The sequence below is a fragment of the Perca flavescens genome, chromosome 21 (assembly GCF_004354835.1).
Source record: "Perca flavescens isolate YP-PL-M2 chromosome 21, PFLA_1.0, whole genome shotgun sequence".
NCBI classification, from domain to species: Eukaryota; Metazoa; Chordata; class Actinopteri; order Perciformes; family Percidae; genus Perca; species Perca flavescens.
The window spans coordinates 14,675,235-14,698,050 of NC_041351.1; the positions used below are offsets into that span (position 1 = coordinate 14,675,235).

The following is a 22,816-nucleotide window of genomic DNA, read 5'->3' on the forward strand; positions in this document are numbered from 1 at the left end:
GATTTAAATCGACCCCCCCTACTTAAATTCAATCTGCAGATGACAAAGAAATTGTTCAAAACAAGTTTTAACTTATTTTGTTTTGACTCATACATAGACACATGCACACACATGGGGCAGGTATACCATTATGATTATTCATGCCAATTATTTGTAAATATAAATTGGTTTCTGTGTTTTCCCTACCATTGTTTTTTTTTTTGGTGCCCGTCCCCCCCGAAAGAATGACAAAATTATATAATTATGCTATATATTCTACAACAACAAAACGGATGTGTGAGATAAGGATAAAGCTGTTTCGTTCCTCGCTAAAAGTTCAAATCAACTTAATCGCGCAACCATGCCCCTATTTTCACCTGTTGCTAACGTACATTAACATCCCATGGTCTCATGAATGTAGCATACCTGTAGCAAGCTCCTTCGTAGTAACTAGCTAGCGGTAAAAGAATTTCGATGAAGAGCTCCGTGCTACAGAGCGGCGATTGCTAGTTGTTTAAGCCGCTACAGACCTCCGTCACAGCTCGGTCGTATCAGCAGCATTTAGTAGGTGTGTTGAGCCGCGACAGAGTTCCTCAACACCAGCTCTGGTGCTCCGCGTGGTGCTCCGTCAGGTCAGCTGTAGCTGGTGGTTCAGTTTTCTGAGAATAGGTGACTCTCAGCCGTGGACAGAGCACCACAAGCTGCCGGTCATTTTGGCGGAGATTACGGTTAACTAAGTAATGAAACGACTAGTTAAGAAAAGAATGAATGTTAGTCCCTGTCGCTGCCATGTTGTTTGTGTATCTCTATGACAAACGCGCGGACGGGGGAGGGCTGAGCCGTTCGGAACTACGGGAACCCAGAGGGGAGCGTCGGCGGATGTTAAGGAGAAAACCGATTTTCATTTTAACAAATCAACGTTAACTACACATTCGAGTTAATCAATAAAATCGATTTATTGCCCAGCCCTAATACATATTCATATGAGGAGCATGTGTGGTAGACAACACCCATCATTTTAACTTGGTGTGGGTACGATATCCTGTTTACCTATATAAATACCGTTGCATATTTACCGACACACGTTTTGAGTAAATTATATTTTAAGAGTGATCCCATGATTGATTTTATCTGCTTAATCTATTTCCACCACTAAGGGAGACATACAAATGAAGAACAGGAGAAAATCTAGACAAACATTCTGCAAATGTGTGATGGCCCTCAGTTTTTCATTTATAAAGCTCTACCAAAACAGTGTTATTAAGTATATGAGTCTCTGTCACCCTTATAGATAACTTCCACTGATTTCTTACACTTTCATGAACAGGAATTCAAAGATATCCCAAACCATGAAATTGCTTCAAATATCATCTAGTGTAAGGTCAGCATTAGTCTTCAGCTTCAAATTTGAAATGAGCAAAAGGATCTTGGGATGCCTTGGGATCTTTGACTGGGCACTGGTCCAAACTGTGCCTTAAATGTGATCAATAACATTTTAAAATCAATCCTAAACTGTGAGCAGGAGCCACTGAAGTTAAGTTGAGTTCTCTTATTTCTCATCTGACTGCAGCATTTTGGACCAACTGTGCTTGGCGGGATGATTTAGGGTACTGAAGGCACTACTATAAACAATGATTCAGGCAGTTAAAAGACAACTTTGAGAAGTGTTAATGTTGATGATTTGCATTCACATCCATAAGTATTTATTTCTACCATTAATCAACTGGATATAATTGTGCGAATGACGTAAACAAATACAAAAAACATAACAATTTAACAGCCTTTAAAAATACTCCCTGAGAGTAAACTAATTTTTTGGTGTTTGCAGTCTGTACATGGTACAGGGATGAGTGCAAAGGATCTGTCAGGACCCAGGTAACCTTCCTCTCTTTTTTACATGCCTTTTATCGGAGTTGTGATTTGTCCCTAACTTCTGTGTGACTGATTGAGTGATGAGTTTGCCCTTTCCCTTGATGATGGTTGTAATGGTTTGTTTTGCTTTCAGAAAGCATGGTTCAGACTACCAAGCAACAATCAACATAATTATTAGCTTGAAAAGCTCATGTTCCTGATGGTGTTGTGCACAAAGGCTTTGGGCCATGCTAATTTTCTTTCTTTTGTCTTTTCACTGAGCTTTAATTAAGACAACAAGGATTCAGCATCTTCCAATTACATCACTCAGGAGACTAATTCTACCTTATTTGCTCCCCATAAATAAAACAAAATAAAGACGTCCAAGACTGTTCAGTTTGGGGATTATTGATTATATTTTTTAGCATTGTGGGACATAAAATACCAACATGCCAAATTGTGTTGTATTGTTATAGATCACAATAGCTGCATTAATGGGTGAAAACCTTGTGACTTAAAAACCTTCCAGCTCTTCGGGAAATAAACATAATTATATTTTAAGATTTGACAGTTGTGCTTATTATTACTTTGTAAAAGGTGATGAATATATTTTGTAGGCCCTTGGGTCATGAAGGATAGCACATACAGCTCACAGCCCAGTCCTTGATCATAGCCTACACAACTTCAAAGGTACAAAAAGAGAATTTAGTTTAACATTCAATGGAATAGTTTTAGGAGGTGTGCACAAGTCCTACCTGAATTCAGCTCACATTACCGTTCTCTGACAACCTAGATGGAAAAGCAAGTTTTAGGTTTCATGGAAAAGTTTCAAATTATTTGCTAATCACTGTGGAACTCTTGAGACACTATTATTACATTTCCATTGCTTGACCTCTGAATCACTGCCCACATCTTTTTAGCAATCTAAAAAGGTCTGGCATTGTGCTTAGAGATTGAAAAAACAACCCCAGGCCAGTCAGGTAAGATCAATAATGGGGATGTCATGTTCTTGTACCAAAGCCAACAAAAAAAATACATCCATGAAAAATAATGACAGTAAAATGCTGCCTATACAGAAATAGGCTAACAACTTAACAGCATATGTCTTTGTTATTCATGACAAATGTTATCTGTTTTGACAAAAAATGTAGTGATGTGTGATTTGGTTAGAGCAAAATACCTACTCCCATCTCACTTGCCCAAAACAGAAAAAGGCCAACATGAACACGTTGAACTGAATAATGAAAACAAAATGGCAATTCAGTCTGATTTTATATATATATATATATAAAAAAACGTCCTCTCACTTTCAACTGCTTTTATTTTCAGCCAACTTAACATGCGTAAAACTTTGTATGAATATAAAAAAATTAAACTACTAAGAACTAAACTGAACGTTTCACAGACATGTGACTAACCGAAATGGAAAAATGGGCCCTGAACAAAGGATGGTCAAAATCAAAAGTTGCAGAACGTTACAGGGAAGACATCCTCCTCCCTCATGTGGTACCCTTCCTGCAGGCTCATCCTGACATGACCCTCCAGCATGATAATGCCACCAGCCATACCGCTCGTTCTGTGCGCGATTTCCTGCAAGACAGTAATGTTAATGTAATTAATTAATAATGTTAATGTGTTCTGCCATGGCCATTGAAGAGCCCGGATCTCAATCCCAGCACGTCTTGGACCTGTTGGATCGGAGGGTAAGGGCGAGAACCATGCCCCCCAGAAAAGTCGGGGGAACTTAGGTGCCTTGGTGGAAGAGTGGGGTAACATCTCACAGCAAGAACTGGCAAACCTGGTGCAGTCCATGAGGAGGAGATGTACTGCAGTACTTAATGCAGCTGGTGGCCACACCAGATACTGACTGTGACTTTTGATTTTGACCATCCCTTGCTCAGGGACACATTTTTCCATTTCTGTTACTCACATGTCTGTGTAACATTGTTCAGTTTAGTTCTTAGTAGTTGAATTTTTTTATGTTCATGCAAAGTTTTACACGTTAACTTGGCTGTAAATAAAAGCAGTTGGAAGTGAGAGGACGTTTCTTTTTTATGTTGAGTATATATATATATACTGCTGGAGCTGCTACCCCCACAAACCGATACCGGATAAGCGGACAAAGATGGATGGATGGATGGATATATATATGAGCTTCATTTGGGTCCAACCCTGCGAGATTAAAAAAAGATTGTGTACCATGGTTAAAATGTTACATTACATGTGGAATCCCCCAGGGTTCAATTCTAGGGAGTCTTTTAATTTAACCACTACTCTATGCTCCCTTTAGTACAAATCCTGCAAGATAATAATAACAGTGGTAATATATTCACTATCAATGCATATTATACTAACAAACTAACTAACCTGGGTAGATGAACAAAGAAACCTCTGTATTTCTCAATTGGCAACAAGATGAAAGACGTATTGTTTGACTCCAATAATAAAAAATAAAAAAATAAGTAAGAAATCTTGGTGTTTTAACAGACTCAAGCTTCAGCAGCCCTATCCAGTCAATAACTAAATCTTTCAGTTTCATGAACATAATCAAAAGTTGTCCAGAGATCTAGAGATTATTGTTATTATTGGATAACTGCAACATGTTCTAAGTGCAAAAACTAGAACTCCAATAAGAACAAGAAGAAGTGCTCCAACTATTTCATAAATCACTTCACGAGTGAAAGCCAAAATACATTTTTTACGTGCTTGAAGAATATAAATCCTGCAGTCGCCAATTAGTGCCTAAAGTCAGAAATACACTACATCTCGAGTTAGCTACTACACTGCACAGAGATTGAACCAACTTCCATAAGATGTGTAAATTTAGCCACTTCCACATCCAAATTAAAAACTTACTTTCCTGCACCTTTGACTCACCAATTATCACTTTTGCACTTCTACTCACACTGAAACTTTTTATTACATTGTCTCTGATACTTTCTCTGTCTTTAACCATTTAATTTTCATGACATTCTAGCAGTACAATTCTACTCATTTAATGGTGAATCAGAATTTAATGTGGATTACTTACAGGGATATCTGGATATTACCTGCAATTGACAATGTGTGAATATATAGGCAACGGGTGGATTTGAAAGACAAATATGACCCATAATTCTACATCAGGCAGTTGCAAGTACAGTCTTTTTGTTGGTTTCATAAATTTCTGCCCAAAATAGGTTGCAGGCCTAGATTTTTCATGTTCTACTCAAGATCATTTATGATAAATTACTTAATTACTGTAGGTCTGGTTTATTTAGCAGACATGCTGTTAGAAAAGAGAGACATCACTGTTTGACTTTGTCCTAAAACAAAAGCACATAGACAATCTGAACCAAGTCTATACTTGTTACAGCTTAGATTTTAAACACTGATATCTGCAGGTAAAGGCAATACATCTTTTCTGTGTGTGTGTGTGTGTGTGTGTGTGTGTGTGTGTGTGTGTGTGTGTGTGTGTGTGTGTGTTGAGAACAAAAGAAAAAAATCAATGGCAGCAAGGGAGGAAAACCATGTATAAGCATGTGAGAGGGGCTGTGGATGAGAGCAGGAGCACACATTTGTATCAAAGTAAATGCGAGAAAGATTCAATAAAGATAGAAACTAGAGCTTGTGTGTGTGTGTGTGTGTGTGTGTGTGTGTGTGTGTGTGTGTGTGTGTGTGTGTGTGTGTGTGTGTGTGTGTGTGTATACAGTAGCAGTGTCAGCAGTGAGACAACATTAGCGAGGGCAGGGGAAATGTCAGCTCATCAGTCAACATGACATCCGCAATCTCTCCTCCTCTCTGTCTGGCTCTATCTGCTTCGCTCTCATTCACTTGGTTAGACTATTCAGGACTCAAAAGCTCTTTCTATCCTCACTTACATTAGTTCCCTCAAACACTTTGGCCCTGGGTCTCTATCTACCCCACAGAATCTCTCGCTTCTCTATCTCTCTACTTATCTCCTTCACATTTCTTGGTTATTCTCTCTCCATATCTTTTCCACCCTCTCCGGTTTAATACAGACATCCATCTCGCTTGTGTGTCCCAAAACACAGCGTTGTTTTTTAGTTTTTTTTGCAGTGTGTGTGTTTCTTTTTTTGTTTTTAAATTTTTTTTAAAAACAATGAGAATCTGGCTGCCCTTTGCAAAAGCTTTGTACCAAGCTGTTTTTTTTTGGCTGAGCAGAGCGCTTTCAAAAGTTAAAAACAGCTGACCTTTTTCAGAAAAGCACATATGACACCAACTGCTGTTTTTATCAGCTGGTAATCACAACAAAACAACAGGAGGATAGAGGACGGAGGATGCCACTTTCCTATAACAACAACGAAGTTAGAGAAAACATTTAAAGTACACCTGTTGAAACATTAGGGGATCTCCAGCAGATTCATATGTACTGCTGTTCTCAAACAGTTACACTATCTGCTACAAATGCATATTGCTTTGCATACTGGACCCATATTATAGTGCTATTAATCAGTGATTATTAGGGATATCATGCTCAAGTTATTTTGGCCCTGATGACCGACCCGAGTGCTTTAACATTGTGTATCCGCTGATACGGGGTCTGATCCGATAATTATAATGACCTAAATGTTGATTGTTATGATTTTATTTTTTTTTTTCCACAAGCTGCTTGATACAACTACTGGAGGTCCTGCTTCAAACTATTAAGTTGATTAGCTTGAATTAGAAATTCAAGCTAATCAACACCCCCCCCACCAGAAAGAGCTGCAAACCGGTGTAAACAGCATTTTTCTAAGCGCATCCCCCTGCTGATTTTGAGTGATTTTTGTGAATGCTCTGATTAACACATGTAATACAAATCTTGCTTTGCTTTAATGACAGTTTTCTTTCAGCAGCTATTACCTACCTAGCCTTGTCTAATGTGCTCCAGGCTCTGTGGATTTGTAATCCGTTTGTGGGGGGGATGCGTGGGATTTCCCCCTTTCTGGTCTACATATCCCTTCCTCTGCACAATTATTTGTATTCCCGGTGGGGACGAAATGTATTCCCTCCCACCCTCAAAGTGATCAATGCTACTTCACAATAGCCTAGACCATATCTAAATTACATACCTAAAATAGAAGAATTTTAAACTAAGTAAAGCGCTGTAACGTTAACACAGTCTAAGAACGATAAACTGTATTTAGCCGCTACAGAGCTCCGGGACGCCAGCTACCAGCGGCAGTTGTGACTGCGTGCCGGGTACAGGCACCGTTAGATGGCGGTTCTTTCATGGGCCATGGTAGTGGGCGTGAGCAGAACAAGTTGGCGTCATGCGACAGTTACGTTCAGGCACAAAAATTACTCGTTTAGTTTAGGAAAAAGATCGGATTTGGATTAAAACACTCCCGAGGACCGAACAAGCGTTTCCTGGGTGAAAGTATTTTGTTTTCACCGCCAAGTGAACTCCGCTCTCCGGCTTGAAAGCGCTGTATTTATGTTGACAACAGGGGCGTAGCACAAAATTCTGGGCCCTGTAGAAAGGCATTTTCTATTCTATTCTAGAATCTTTTTGGGCCCTCCTCACACGAGGGCCCTGGGTACTCAGTCCCCTTTTTCCCCCCAGTCTGACGCCCCTGGTTGACACCACGTTGTGCCATTTCATTTTGAGATTATTTTCCATTAAATAATGAAGTGCTTAAGTGTTTAGGCATGCACGGTCTATATCCATGATATTGGAAGGCGGATTTAATTCTTGCATGATTTGTTTTGTTGTGCATGATCAAGAAATAAAGATACTAACAAATTGTATTACATCAAATCTATCAAAACACACCCTTTTTCTTATTTTAAATTTTGTTTATATCGGACGTTCAAATCTTCCTATGAACACATCTTTGCTGAGCATTCTTCCAAATGGATTTTAAAGAGTATTAATCTAAAGACAGAAATTTATATTTTTTATATTTTTTCCAGCCTTTGAACCATGGTGGGCTCTGTACATTGCTTGTAAAACTCAGATTTTGAACTCTCAAGTACAATAACGTCTACACTATATTCTTGTTTTAATAGGAAACCGTTCAATACTTTTGGATACCAACACTACAGTATGTATCATGTCTTTTGCTGAACAACTCCCCTGGGAATTTACACACATGCACACACGCACACACGCACGCACGCACGCACGCACTCACACAGGAAATTGGTTTTCCCATTGAAGTATTCCTGTATATGTCTGCTCCACCTCCACTTTCCTCTTATGTCAGTTCATGTAAGTTCATACTGTAGGCTGCCTTTTGAAAGGCCAGCAGCAAAATAGGGTCAAAGTTCAAATTGATTGAACCTTGTATGGAGTACCTCAACTGCACGCCATAGTGGTGTACATCAGTGAGCAGCACTCCAGCTCACAGTGCGTTACCGTTCTCCGGCGTATGTGTGTGTGTGTGTGTGTGTGTGTGTGTGTGTGTGTGTGTGTGTGTGTGTGTGTGTGGCCCTGGTTGGAAGTTACTCCTGCAAGGCTGATGTCAGGAAGTGACTGAAGGATTGGACATCTGCAACAGGAATCACTCACAATGTGTCCTGTTTAATGTTTGTGTAAATAAATAAATGTGAGCTAAAATATAGAAATCTGAATATCACACTGGGCGGGGCTTCAAATGCACTGGCATGTCTACTTTTTGTCAAATAATGAACAACAGGGTTGGAAAAGAGTAATCTGCCATATTGATCTGGAAATTAGTTACAGTAGAATGTTGACAAGTGAAGGATGTTAATGGAGTAAAACATTGTTTCTGTGCAAATCCACTTTGTTTTAGTAGTTTAAGGGCAGGGATATAGTTCTATTAATCAAAAGGGTCAAATGATATCCTTGTCTACCCAGTAGATCTCCCAATAGAAAAGATGAATTTTTTACAATCGATGTTTGCACGATGCACAAAAGCAGATATGCTGAAACACAAAAAAATGGTATGCTCTCACACACACACGCACTGAGACGCAACCCTGCAGACTCACCACAATTGGTTTCAGTGAGTTGTCACATTCTGGCTGAAAGTCAATTTTACACTTACTTAGCCCCATAATAAGAAGTCATGTTGACAACCCCACAATACATCTCTCCTTTTAGAGGGTGGTAGAGAAAGAAAATCAAGGAATAAAGAAGAAGGCTGCTGGGGGGTTACAATAAGCAGCATTTGGGGGAAGTTGATAAAGAGACGCTGAGAGAAAATGAGTGTCAAAAAGAACAAAGAAAAAGAAATCACTATATATCCATATGTGTGCCTGCAGTGTGGTGTGACATAGGGCAAGTTTATTTATACTTTTTTAAAAAGGTTTTATTATTTGCTCTTGAAAGGAATTTACATTTTAATGAGTTAAACTATGTATATAATGCATATCAGTATTTTAATACATAGTATATTCTATATATTTATGATGGGTTCATACTTTTTAATATTCTCATTGTACTCCCAGTGCCATTTTCTGCACTAAAATTCTATTTTAAAGTTACAATCCATTTTCATTAAATCAAACCCTGTTTTCGATACTTTATATGGTCTACATTTTTTCTGCAATAGCCATTCAATGCAATTACATTCAGTAATTACCTTTATACAAAGTAGTTTTCTTGCTAGTGGCGGGCTCTGCCATTCCTGAACTGGATTTAAATTGTCTTCGCATGCACGATGGAATCCCAGGAAACAAGGCATGCATGTAATCGAATGTAATTTTACCACATTGATAACAGCCTTACATTCTCTTAACATCATGTCAGAGCTGCATTGAGTTACATCATTTTGAATTGTTCAAACAGAGTAATGGAACAAGAAGCCGCAGCCACAGTGAGCTGCAGGCAACAGGCTGCACAACTCCAACTGTCCAGGGACCCGTTTCAGGAAGGAGGTTTAACAAACTCTGAGTCTAACCCTGAACTCTGAGTTGATTCACCCTGAGATGGGAAACTGAGTTTTCGGTTCCAGAACAGCTGATTTGAGTTGGTTCAATAGACTCAGAGTAGGTTCACTCAGAGTTAAGCGCGTGCACCACCACTATAAAAAGACAGCATGAATGGAGCCATGATACTACGATTCACCATGGTAACAACCGTAAACAAACTGGTTGGCGGAAATACTCATGCCACATTAAGCAGTTTGAACATGTATTTTAGTTAAAAAAGCAACACTGCTGCAAAAGAGAGAATTTCTGTGGGAGAAAATTTCTGCTAGAGTAAATGCGTAAGTTCCAATATAGTGTATTCATTTCATATTTAATCATAAGTATAATATTACTGCTGAAATGGTATTGAACCTATAATCTATTTAATTTAGTTGCAATCCTGCGGGTGACAAAGTCCTACGCCTACTAATCCAATTCTGAGGGTGCAGCACCATCATTAACAGAATTATAATTCATAATCTTTTATTTCAAAAGGTTTACATAATTCACCTGCAATACTGTGGAACTCCTTTTTAATGGTTCTTACTGGTTTGTGTCCAGGGAACACTACAAAAACGTTTAAAAAACATTTCAGAGCAAGTCACACTCTTCTGACGGCGCTTTGTGGCTTTACTAATATGCTCTGCATCACCACTATTGTAAAGAAAACTGCTAAAAATGTAATGCGACACAAAGAATGTGCTGGGATGTAGAGCATGTCCACGATGGGTGACGTTAGTGATATGAGGATGGATAAGGTTATGTAGGCTACAACTGATCGACTGGGAAGAAAAACGATACCGCTCAAATAGGTAGGCTAGTATCTGGAAATGAAAATACATCTATAGTCGGGGCCTCAATATCATCTCCCGACGTATGTGTAACTCCCTTCAAAGTGATACAGCTTCTTCATCAGCGGGATCGTCGGCAAAAGGAAATGCCATGTTTTGAGAAAAAAAAAAAAACGTGTTATAGTCTGCCTAACACAGTTAATAAACCAACCCTGTTTATTATTCATGCAGATAACAAACTGCGCTAAAATGCACCGGATACAGACTGAATGAATGAATGAAGAAATGAAAGAGCGCTGTGTCAGAGGGAGGAGACTGAGAGAAGAAAACCTGCTCCCGACCAGGTTAGGTTCACAGACTCAGTTACCATAGTAACTGACTCTGAGGTTAAGTTACCTTTCTGAAACGGGCTGGAGTTACCCCTCTCTCTCTCAGGGGACAGTTGTTGTTCGGAAAGACTTGCCTCCACTGCTAAAAAAAAAAAAATCCTAAAGGAAACACTGGGTTACCCAGAATATTTTCCTCCCTATGCATAAATATTAGGGATGCACCGAATCCAGGGTTCAGGTTTGGCCGAATATTGGGCTTTTTGACGGGGTTCGGTTTCTGCCAAACCTTAGAATTTTTTTCCACCTAACCGAACTCTACCAAAGAGTATAGAAGTAACAAGCCATCTTGGACTGAACGCAACACAACTTTCTATTGAGTTTCGCCTTTTGTTACTTCTATACTCTGACTCTACGCTTGCACTATGCGCGCTGCGCTAGTCGACGTAATGCCGCCGCCGTTGATTACGGGAAGGTGTTTACGTAGGTGGACCATTCAATGCAGTAGGCTGTGAGAAAATGGAACTCGTGAGCAGAAAAAATGTTGTCTGGCAGTACTTTCAGTGATTCAAGTCAAGCTACATGTTCAATTTGCAATACAGATTTTTGTTGTGGTGGCAAGGACCCACCAACAACACACAACTTCGCCGCCGTTAAGACATTTGCATATGAAAAATCCAAAAGAATACGAGTTGTGCATGAAGGAATCAACAGACGGCAGCCAAAATGCAGCAACTTCAGGCAAAGGAAGGACAGTCACTGCTAAAAATTTGTTTTAAGCAGATAGGGCTGGGTACCGAACGTCAATACTTTTATGGTATTGAAAAAAATACTCCAATCCTATGAGTATCGAAAAATTCTTTATCTTTCGGTGACAAATTTTGGTTCCAAAAGCGTCTGAGCGCGTAAGCGCAAGCTTATCTGTCCTCTCTGCATATTGACACAGAGCGGAGCTCCGACCGACACACACACGCACACGGAGAGGTGCGGACGGAGTAAACTGTCTGCAGTTTTGTTAAAATCACAGAGAGTCACGGTTGGTTTCAAGTGTGGTTACAGTTTTTTAAAACTTCATGCAGACAGCGTTTGCTGCGATATGATATTAATGGCGAGCCGATAGTGGTCGCGGTGCTGTTGACGTTACACTTCCTCTTAGACAAGCAGCCACAACGGTGGTTTCTCTGCCATGATGACTGACTGACAGGCTGAGCTTGCAAGGCACTTTTATTAATGTTACTCTGAGTGAGCAGTTTTACCAGAATTTTTTAATTTTGACAACTGTTTTGATTCACAATTAAGGTGGAAAATAAAAGCTTTGTGTTTAATGTATTTTTGTTGATGTTGAAATGGATTTTAAAACATATGGTATCGAAAAAAGTATCGTTAGGAATCGGTATCAAAACTGAGGTATCGAAATTGGCACCAGATCAAAAGATTCTGAACGATACCCAGCCCTATAAGCAGACGACCATCACCAGCTTTGCTAGCCCTTCACCGAACGATGGGCATCAGATAAGTCACCAAACCTATTCAGATAAAAATTGTTGGACTTTAATTGAAAGGTTTTAGTGTATACTTGGGGGTAGCCTACTTTGAGGGATTATAAATGTAAAAAGCTTTGAAAAACTTTTGGATATTGGATTTTGAGATAGGGTAAACATTGGCCTTGTCAAAAATAGTTTTTCCCACTTGTATTCCTGGCATAATGTTGCCTATTCGTTTTTGTTTTTTTACAGTTAAAATAAAATGAAAGATTCACTGCTGTGGACGTTGTTTACTTCATTAATGTGTTTACTGTGTTAATGGACTGAGGATGGTAGTCGGATTTGGTTCGGCAGAATTTTAACCAGTGGGTTTTGGTATTCAGCCAAACCCCAAAAATCTGGGTTTGGTGCATCCTTAATAAATATAGTGCATTTTCACAAAATCGTGTGTCAACATTTCTGTAACCGGATTTTAACTGTATCAATTCACTCTAACCGACTGCCTAAACTGAAGACACGGTTTGTTTTGCTATCATGTATTATAGTGGTACATTCAATATTGCATTTGCACATTTGTCTAGCAAGCAAAAAAACGCTCTGACAAGTAAGTTAGCGCTCATAGTTGCTGTCTTCCTTTTTCTTGTTAACAAGGGAAACACACACACACATGTCTTTAGCTGACTTGGCTGGGAGAATTTAACCCAGTGTGTCATGCTGTGGAATATTGTTAAAACCAGTTGGAACTTACAGAAACAAATGTTTATGTTGAGTTGCATTGTTTGTTTCTAACAAATACAACTAACATGCAGGTTTGACCTAACATCACATCAGTGGTGGCAAACTGTTCCTCTAAACAAACTTGAGTGAGTTAATTACCAAGTAAGAACTTCCACTTTCCTGTTAGGGTTCTGTACATCCATGTTTGTTTACGTTTGATCTCTCTCCTTCTAGCCGAACATCAAAGGAGTGCGTGACATCAAACAACCAATCCATGATACCACTTGTCATTATTATCTGTCAATCACCTCCTGAAATAATAAGTTGCACATTGGCTCAGCATCAGACGTGATAACTTTATCTCTGAATACATTATTCATGCATCCGTATTCCTTGGTTGTTTCAGAGTACAATAAGAAATGCTAAAACAGTGACCTCCATTCCACAGCAGTGATTTCACAACAGGCATCACTTTCACAGGTCTTAGTCGGTCTGTTTCCCAGACACACTAACCACAGACACTAACCACAGAGCGTGCATGTTTACGTCCCTCTGTATAAGCAGATAATGCCAACACACCGAGATATAATCCATCTTTTACTCCACTGCCGCTCCCTGTGAACAACAGAAATGAGGAGTGGGCCTCCTAATGTGCATTTGATATGGTCTCACTGAGAGAAATAAACAAGGACAAAGACAATTTTCAACCGCAGAGAGGTTACAAAGCTGTCCTTCACAGAGAAGAGAAACATGCTTTGGTTTCGTCTTCGGTTTCTATGTCCAACTAATGGCTTAATGGTTAATTTTAAAATGTTAAAAGACTTTAAAAGGATAAAACTCAGTCTCATTAGTGAAATTAGTTTCAAATTAGTGACTTTTTGCAAACAAATTCTACACTACTGCAGTTGTTTTGAGTGATTATTAGATAGTAATCCTGTTAGTACAGAAACAAGTGTAATAACCGAGCCCTGAAGGCACATTGTTTCTAACAAAGTCCATTATTATTGCATGTTACATGAAACGTAACCCTAATCAAAGATAGCCAGTTTAATGAAAGCCGTGGCTTGGGAGCACATGCTGGGATGGATACATACATACACACCCACAAACACATCTCTTATATGGTAAAATTTAGCCTAAAGGGAAGCTGTAGACCGCTCACATACATCAATTTATAATTATCAAGAAAATAAATACTCTCCCTCAAAGGTGCTTCTTTAGACCTTAAGTATTTGACAGTTGCTTCCTAGAAGGCTTCATACAATCTTCATCTTTTTTTTGTCAAAGCTGCCTTTTATCCCCACCTTGGAAAAATATATTTTCTCTCCAAAAGATAGAGGTTTGGAAGCCAGATAAGGAGGATGTGACAAATTGTCTTCCAGGACACTTGGCAGAAAGAAAACAAAACCTCATTTTGTTCTGGGTTTACAAGATTATTTGTGCATTTGTTTGATATGATGAGATGATAACAGAGTATTTTCTTCTAAATAAAGGTGTTCTCGCTTACAAGGGAGAATCACATCCGAGTGCCAACCCGGGCCACCACAGATGTATGCACTGCTGATCACATAAAGGTTCTCTTTAGATCAGGATCAATACCCACACACCAAAGAAAGCTTTGTTATCAGTCGTAATTGTTGTTTGTTGGTTAGCAGAATATTGCAAAATCAACCTGACAGGTATCAGTAAAAATTTGGAGCAAAACTGGGCCATGATTAGGTTTTGGTGCAGATAGCAACACCAGGTGCCAGATGAATAAAACGGTGTGTGTGTGTGTGTGTGTGTGTGTGTGTGTGTGTGTGTGTGTGTGTGTGTGTGTGTGTGTGTGTGTAGAAATTATTCATTTGATGAGGGAGCGGCTAAAATGATTAAAGGTAGTAAAGCTGTAACGATTAGCAAAAAAAAAAATTGGTAGATTATTCACTTATAAAATAATTTATTCATAGTTGAAGCCCTAAAAGGTAGTTTCTTCTCATAAAAAATCTATGTATGTTTTTAGTATATTAGAGACTTACTAGAAACAGACTGTAGACCTATGAGTACCAACCCTTACTTTAGTAAATAGTGGTTTATTGTAATAACGGTTAAGTGACAGTCAAAATCAGATGAATGCTTTGAGGAGAACCTCAAGGGCAGTAATACTAAATTACATACCAAAATACTTTCTTGGCAATGATCTCTTACCCAGAGAAACTTCAAATTACTGCACGGGTGTATGTTCAGCATCCTGTTCAAGGACAGGTTGACAGGACTCGCGGCTGCTGGTGTGCACACAGTCTGCTTCGGAGATTGAATCTGTAACCTTACAGTAATGGGATGGTCTCACTAACCACTAATCTGCTCTGCCACCTGAGAAAAAGAGACATGAGAAATGGATAGACAAAGAAAAGTGAGCGTGTGGATAGAAAGAAAGGAGGAGATGAGTAGAGGGAATAGACAGACGGACGGGGGGGAAAGATGATAATGAAAAAGGGGCAGAGACAGAGATGGTAAAGAGACAAAGTGTGAGTGATGGTGAAGATACATTAAATGAAAACCAAAGGGGGAGAGAAAGATAGAGTGATTGAGATGACACAGAGCAGGCTAAGAGAGGCAGATCCATATTAAGAAAGAGAGGAATGGGTAGGAAAGCAAGCTGGATAATGATCAACGGGTATAAAAAAGGCAGGTCACATTCACCACAGATTCTCTGCAATCTGGTCCCCTCTGTCGCTAAGTCTATTCTAAATACTCATCAGCCATTGGTCAGGCAGAAGGAAGTGGTAAGAGCTGAACCCTGTAACCCTTCATTTCCTCAATGACAAATCTGGGTGTCTTCGATTCCACTTCCTCTCTGTCTCACTTACCGCCAGCCCTGTCACATATTCTCATTAGTCACCGTGGCAGCTGAGATGTGTGTGTGTGTGTGTGTGTGTGTGTGTGTGTGTGTGTGTGTGTGTGTTTTGGGTCGAGTCAGAGAAATAGAAACAGAGAGGTAGGCAGAGAAATTGTGCGTGTGAGATGGAGAGAGGGATTATACGCGAGTAAAATGATGCATGAGTTTATAAATGTGTGTGTGGAGGGCATAATGTGGAGTTTATATCATAGTGATGCGTGTACTGTATGTGTATATCTGAGGCAGTGTCTGTCACTTTATGTGTGTCTACACCTTCATGTGTGTATGGTTGTTTGTTTATAATATACAACCCCTTATGCTTTGTTATCACGTAAAAACAAGTCTACAGCCATGCTAGCAGCCCTGTGAGGCTGTTCTGAGCTAAATGCTAACATCCGAATGCTAACATGCCCACAGTGACAATGTTACATGCTGATGGTAAGTATGCGTAACCATGTTTACATTCTCAGTTTAGACTGTTAGGATTTTTTTGTCAGTTCCTCCTTTTCTCTGTAAATTCTTGTGAAGAAATAATCCTCCAATTTTTCTCATGAGGTAATGGTAACATTTTTCACCTTTGCTTATTGTTGTTGAACACCAAATATACAGCAAGGGGAGCCTACACATTTAAATTCTCAATACCGTAAAGGATATGTTTCATAAGTTACCATATAGCATATAAGTGTCACCAAAATAAAGAAAAGCAAGGTTCATGCAGACTTCCACTCTGATCAAAATGCTTAATTTGAAATATGTAAACAATTCTCAGAAGCACTGCAGCATTGACAGCTCACACAGTGATGAGACGGAGTTCAAACATTCTGGACTGTGCATCTGTGCAGATTACACTATGGTACTCCACATCGGAAATCCTGACTGTAATCAGCTGCCAATCCAGTTGGACAAAGTCACAATACTATCCATCAGTAGAAGGGAATCTGGGAACAGATAGGACTGTGCGGGCATTCAAGAGCCAGGCGAGATCCTTTTCCCAGTGTTTCAGCGTGTAGGACCTGTTCCAGGATGAGTCGGTCTGCAACCAACAAGCACTGCGCACAGTGGGCAGGCAATCCCAGCAACAAAATATTTACATTAAAGGCAATCCATCTAATAGTTGTGAAGACACAGGCACTACAGGAAAAATCAGAGGATCACTAAAGTCAATAGAATGCATCCTCTGGGCACCATAAATGTATGTACCAAATTTCATTAAAAAAACAATATTTCAGTTTGGACCAAAGTGGTGGACAGTTAAAGCTACCTAACTGTATACTGTACTATGAGAACATCACACTATTTCCACTCCATAAGCCATTTTAACATGCTTGTAAAAAGGAGGACAGTCTCCATAAGATGGGTTTTGGGATAAAAAAAAAACTAAAACTCTCAGGTGGATCCCATCCTAAAATGGTTTGAAAAGTTAAAGAGCCCCTTTGGACATATAATGACAAAGAACCGTTTCTACTCTCTGACACACTCACGCAATTCCTCCTCCATTTCTGTGATAATGTGACAGCTGAGGTCAGCAATAAAGGGAAAATCAGAGGGGGGATAACTTTGAGAGGACTGCAGAGAGACTGTACAGTACATGAGTATGTGTGTGGGAGAAAGTGAATGAGTAGCTACTGTATGTGTGCTGTAATTTTGTGTGTGATCATGAGATTAATGTTCTACTGTAAGAAAACCTCTAAACCTAATTGTTGTAGTTCACTGCAGTGGTAAGGTCAGACAACTAATTAGCTAACCAGGGCAGAGTCATAGGTTAGGATCCCAGATGTGCATTTTAGGTGGAAACTAAATACTATACTATTATTTTCCCATATCAGATACAGTTTTTGGCAGTTTGTCTTATAAGTAATAGTGACAGGAAATATGATCTGTTTTTATCATTGTGTTCTAAAACACAACACAAGTCTGTGTTGTACAAAACTGTAACAAAAAAAACAAGTCTAGTGCTACATTTGCATTTCAAGGTTTTCATTATTGTGGAGGCGGGAAATAAATAGACCTTTAAAGGACAATTACGGAACAAAACGAACCTAGGGGTTAATAACGTGTGTACCGAGTCGACCTTTCTCTGGGATATGATTTCATGGTAATCAAATGTGTATGTCGCTTGAAACAAGCTAGCGCGAACCGCTGATTAGCTTAACGCTAGGCATTCAGGGCACTGGTAGAGTAAAAATAAATCCTTATTTTATACCACTAAACAACAAGGCTCAAAATAGCACCACACTTCAACTGTAGCATAATGAGGGTCCCTACATTTAAACTGAAGCATTGAGAACTTTGTAAGTGTACAGACAGTTTATAAAAAAGATTTTTTTTTTTTTTAAAGACAGTACCTTCAGGTATACAGGCAAACGCCATCTTGGGAAAACAGTCACGATCAGTCAAACGCCATGCAACCAGTAACCAGTAACATAGTTCGGGCAGGGAGTTCACATGTAGGGACCCTCATTATGCTACCGTTGAAGTGTGGTGCTATTTTGAGCCTTGTTAGTGGTATAAAATAGTGATTTATTTTTACTCTACCAGTGCCCCGAATGCCTAGCGTTAAGCTAATTAGCGCTAGCTTGTTTCAAGCTACATACACATTTGATCATCATGAAACCATATCCCAGAGAAAGATCAACTCACGTACACTGGTTATTAACCCCTAGGTTCATTTTGCGGCGGAATTGTCCTTTAAGAGATACTTTCAGGTAAAAAGGGCAGAGGTGGGAACTATTTCACACAGATATGGCAATGTGTTATTTATGTGAGCAGAAAGTAAAGTAATGAACAGCTTTTTTATTTCCTGTTTTCCAATGAGTGGTGGGGCATATTTACCACCTCCACTAAACAATGTCTTGATGGAAACTGTGCAATAAATCCTGACTGATTAGGGTTTTCAGGAAATTTACAGAAAGTTAAAAACATATCTTAGCCCCCAACAATGTATTTGTATTAATGTTTCACCCATTCAACTTCAAAGAGGCCTTGAAAAAGAATTCTAACTGACTTGTATAGATTTGTAAGAACCTAAATTCCCTCTTCCGTCTTTCTCCCACAGCTCCCCTTTCTCATCTTTCCTCCCTCTACCTGTCTCTTCCCTTGTCAATCACCTTTTATCTCACTGCCCCTGTCAATCTACTCTCCGTTCTCACATCCTGGTCCACTCATCGTCCTCTTCTTCTTTCTCACTCTCAGGCATCCTGCGCTTTCATCTCTTGTCCTGCCCTCCCCTCTACCTTTTATACGTATTCCTCCCTCGTTGTGTCTTAGTTTAGGTGATGAGTTCAATAAATGATAAGACATAGCATTTTAGCAAGTTGCATTGTAGGGTGTCAGCCCAACAACTGGCAATTTCCGATATAGTCGCATAGGTGTGTGTGCACAGTTCTCACACACACACACACACACACACACACACACACACACACACACACACACACACACACACACACACACACACACACACACACACACACACACACACAGCACCACCTCCTAATTCAGGACAAAAATCAATCATCAGACATGGAGAGGCTACACCCACAATTACACTAACACCCATCTTTCACTGTTCAAAGTCTAAGTTTATGTGTCTAAGTGTGTGCATGTCTACTGAGGACCTCTGTGTATGGGCATGTACACCTATACCTTGTGTATCTTTGTGTGGGTGTGTGTGTGCGTGCGTGTCGAGAACAGTAGCGTCAGAAAGCGTAAGAAAAGAAAATGGCAAGAAGGGGGAAGACAGAGGTAGAGATTGCACGACAGAGTCAGCAAGAGAAGGACAAAGGGAGGAGGGACGGATACCTGAGGGAAGGAGAGAAAGAGACTAGGCAACTACGAAAGACAGACAAATCATTAAATTCATATCCTGGCCGTGAGGTAGATGGGAAATGGAGGTAGTGAAGGTGAACTTGTAACTGAGGGTGATACAAAATTCAATTATCTATATTAGTTCAGTTCATTATCTTGGCTCAGGTGATCCAACGTTCAAATTATGTTATCGTTGGAAAACAGTGCCACTCCGTTGGCTTATCGGTTTCACTTTTGTGTCTTTTTTGCCTGTGTGAGTTGTTTTCCCCTGACAGATTAATGGGCATCAAAAAAATCAGGTCAGTCAGTCATTGACCAGGAGATGCGAGTTGGTCAAAGTGCCAGCCATAATATTACCAAAGCAGAGGTTCAAAGTTCATTCATAACCATAGAAACAGCAGTTGAGAACTGCATCTGCTGATAAGGATCGTGTGAGGAGATGATGATGATGATGATGATGATGATGATGATAAAAGCACCAAATCAGCTACTCAATGAACAAAATTAATTTTGGTGAGATTCAAGAAGGAACTTTGAAACTCTTTTTCAAAGTTTCGAAACTTTTGAGCCAACATAGTGATCAAGACCTTAAAGCACTCCTAAAACAAAAATGCAACTTCTAACTTAGTTCATTGACAAAGTAAGAAGTAGCCTACCGGTAAGTGATAGAGGTCCAGATTTATAGAGGCATATAAAATTTGGCGTTTAGTGCCACCTCCTGACAGTAATAGAAAATATCCAGAGAGCTGGCTAACGTTACCCCTACTGACTACTTGGCACAAACGTGCGTTGACACGCTACACAGTGATGTAATTACTTCCTTCTTTAGTAGCTTTCTTGCCTGTACCTCACCTGCGCTAATTAGCAAATGCTAACATGCTAAAGTTAAATTGTTAACATGGTAAACATTATTGTACCTGCTTAACATCAGCATGTTACCATTGTCATTGTGAGTGTGTTAGCATGCTGACCTTAGCAATTAGCCATTAGCTCAAAGCATCACTGTACCTGAGTACAGCTAGGGCTGCAGCCAGGTACATTCATGCATACTTTTTAGGCACCGATCGAATTGCCTCTAAAGTATTGAGTATCAAAAAATGCCTCGTCATTCAATACCCAATTTCAATACCTAAGGAGTAAATCTCATCAGCGTCAGCGAGCCAATAAGCAGGCAGCATGCTTATACCAAGATCTAATAATGTCTGTGATTGGCTGTCTAAAGAAAAAACTAGGTTACACACAGAAACTGGGCTCACGTTGTAGGAGCTGAAGAATAAAAAAAAACGATTAGTGTCGCAATGTGTAATGTTGTCATCCCTTTTTGTTTAATAAAATTGGTATAAAAAAAAAGTATTGTTTAGGAACCGGTATCGAAGTCACGGTATTGGTATCGGTATCAAAACTTTTTGAACAATACCCAGCCCCAAGTACAGCCTTACAGAAGTGTGGCTGTAGACTCTTATGGTTATGGTGGACCTGTGGTTACCCAGCCAAAACCCAAATGAGCACACCGATTTCTCTCTCAGCTCTCTGCTTCTCATTCAATCTGGAAGCTGCCCAGTCTCCAGTCCTAACTGCTGGCCACTAAGCAGATCCACTTGGGCAGCTGGAGTGCCTTGCTCAAGTGGATCTCAATGGTACCTGTTGAAAAAAGTCCATGACCAGTCCCCCAGTTGAGAAATTTTAAGTGGTGACTTTATGATGGCCGAGGCCCAAAAGGGAGCCACTATCTGAAAAAAACAGGGACATAATTAATTATATTGAGTGCAGGCTGAAAACTAGAAAAACACCAGACCCCAGGATTGCTCAAGGACACTTCAGCATGGCATGGCTATTAACTGGGCTTCAACCCCACCGTCCAGTTAAAGATCAATCGCTTTCCCTTACTAAGCCATGGCACTGCCACAACAAGGAAATCCACCCCGTTTTTATGAGTATAATTTCATAAAATAACACCTCCATTACTTTGGTTGTCTCCCTCTATAATTAAGTTATTGTTCTATGAGTGAGAGAGGCCCAGTCCAACTATGCTGCAAGGTCAGTGCTTATTGATTTACCATTCATCGTTGTTGAGGTCATTACCGGCATGGTAGCTGCGATGATAATCTTGATTATGGATGGATAGTTCAAGTAGTGTTATGAAGGAAGGAAGGACAGGGAGCGGGATGAAAGGAAAGTGTGAATGTGAGGAGCAGAAAAACAAAGAGAGGAGGCAGATAAGGAGAAAAGAAAAAACCATGAATGAATGGATGAGTTAATTTAAGAAATTCTCAAGCCAATATTTTCCTTTGACATTCAGCAAAGTCATTGTAGAAATGAAAGACGCCAAAGTACTGACACATCAAATAAAAACAGAAAAGACAGTAAAAAGGAAAGGAGGAAAATTTATTGGGGTTTTATAAGTTTAGAATTTTGGTAAAAGTAACCGGTAATACTTTTTCACACACATGATAATTAGGCCTGATCTGGGGTTGGTTTGAGACACACAGAACAACAGCAGGAGAAACATTGCCTCAAATTCTCCCTATGAAAAAATATCTGGTGATTTCCATTTCGGGCCAAGTTTGTTCACCAAACGCTATCATTGAAAACTAATTAATTGATATGAAAAAAATAATGAAATATTTTTGCTGTCTGAATTGTCTCTATTCATGTCTACTCAACGCTAAATTTCTCCAGGGTCTCCTCTCTCTATCAGTGCTGGATACTTTTCAATTAGAACCTTCATTAAAATATCTCAGAGCAATTAATGAGCTCGTAAGATTCAGTAATCATATAATCAGCCCATGGATAAGATATCAGACTTTGAATTTCAACTAGAATACATCAGACAAACAAATCAACAGCTGAGGTTATTAGGAGAGGTGTCAAAGTGGAAAACTGAACATATTGGACAGCTTATGCAAGTACAATGGTTAGCTTAATGCATTGGTTGGAAACGTTATTTCATTCTAACATAAACCTGTTATGGCTGCTTAACGTAGAGTACATACTTTAGATTTATGCTTTAATAATTATATTTTAGAAAATGGCTTGTGTTGTGGGTTGTGTTTTGCAAATGTAGTGCTATTTCGGATATCAGTTGGGTTGCTGGGGTGTAAACTACACAGGTACTACACAGTGGCT

The 22,816-nt window shown here is 39.5% G+C and overlaps 1 long non-coding RNA gene across 2 annotated transcripts in view; it reads right to left on the minus strand.

Moving 5' to 3' along the window:
• Positions 1 to 2,320: 2,320 nt before the first annotated feature.
• The window catches only part of LOC114548269 (uncharacterized), a 96,802-nt gene continuing 76,306 nt past the window's right edge, over positions 2,321 to 22,816 (minus strand). Inside the window, exons 4-5 of one of the 2 annotated variants that reach the window (XR_003691339.1) lie at positions 2,586 to 2,619; positions 2,321 to 2,512 (exon numbers count right to left, since the gene is read on the minus strand). This is a non-coding gene — a long non-coding RNA (uncharacterized LOC114548269). Of the gene's footprint in view, positions 2,513 to 2,585; positions 2,620 to 3,246; positions 3,421 to 22,816 lie in introns of those variants that run through there. The other variant, XR_003691340.1, reaches the window with a different exon arrangement.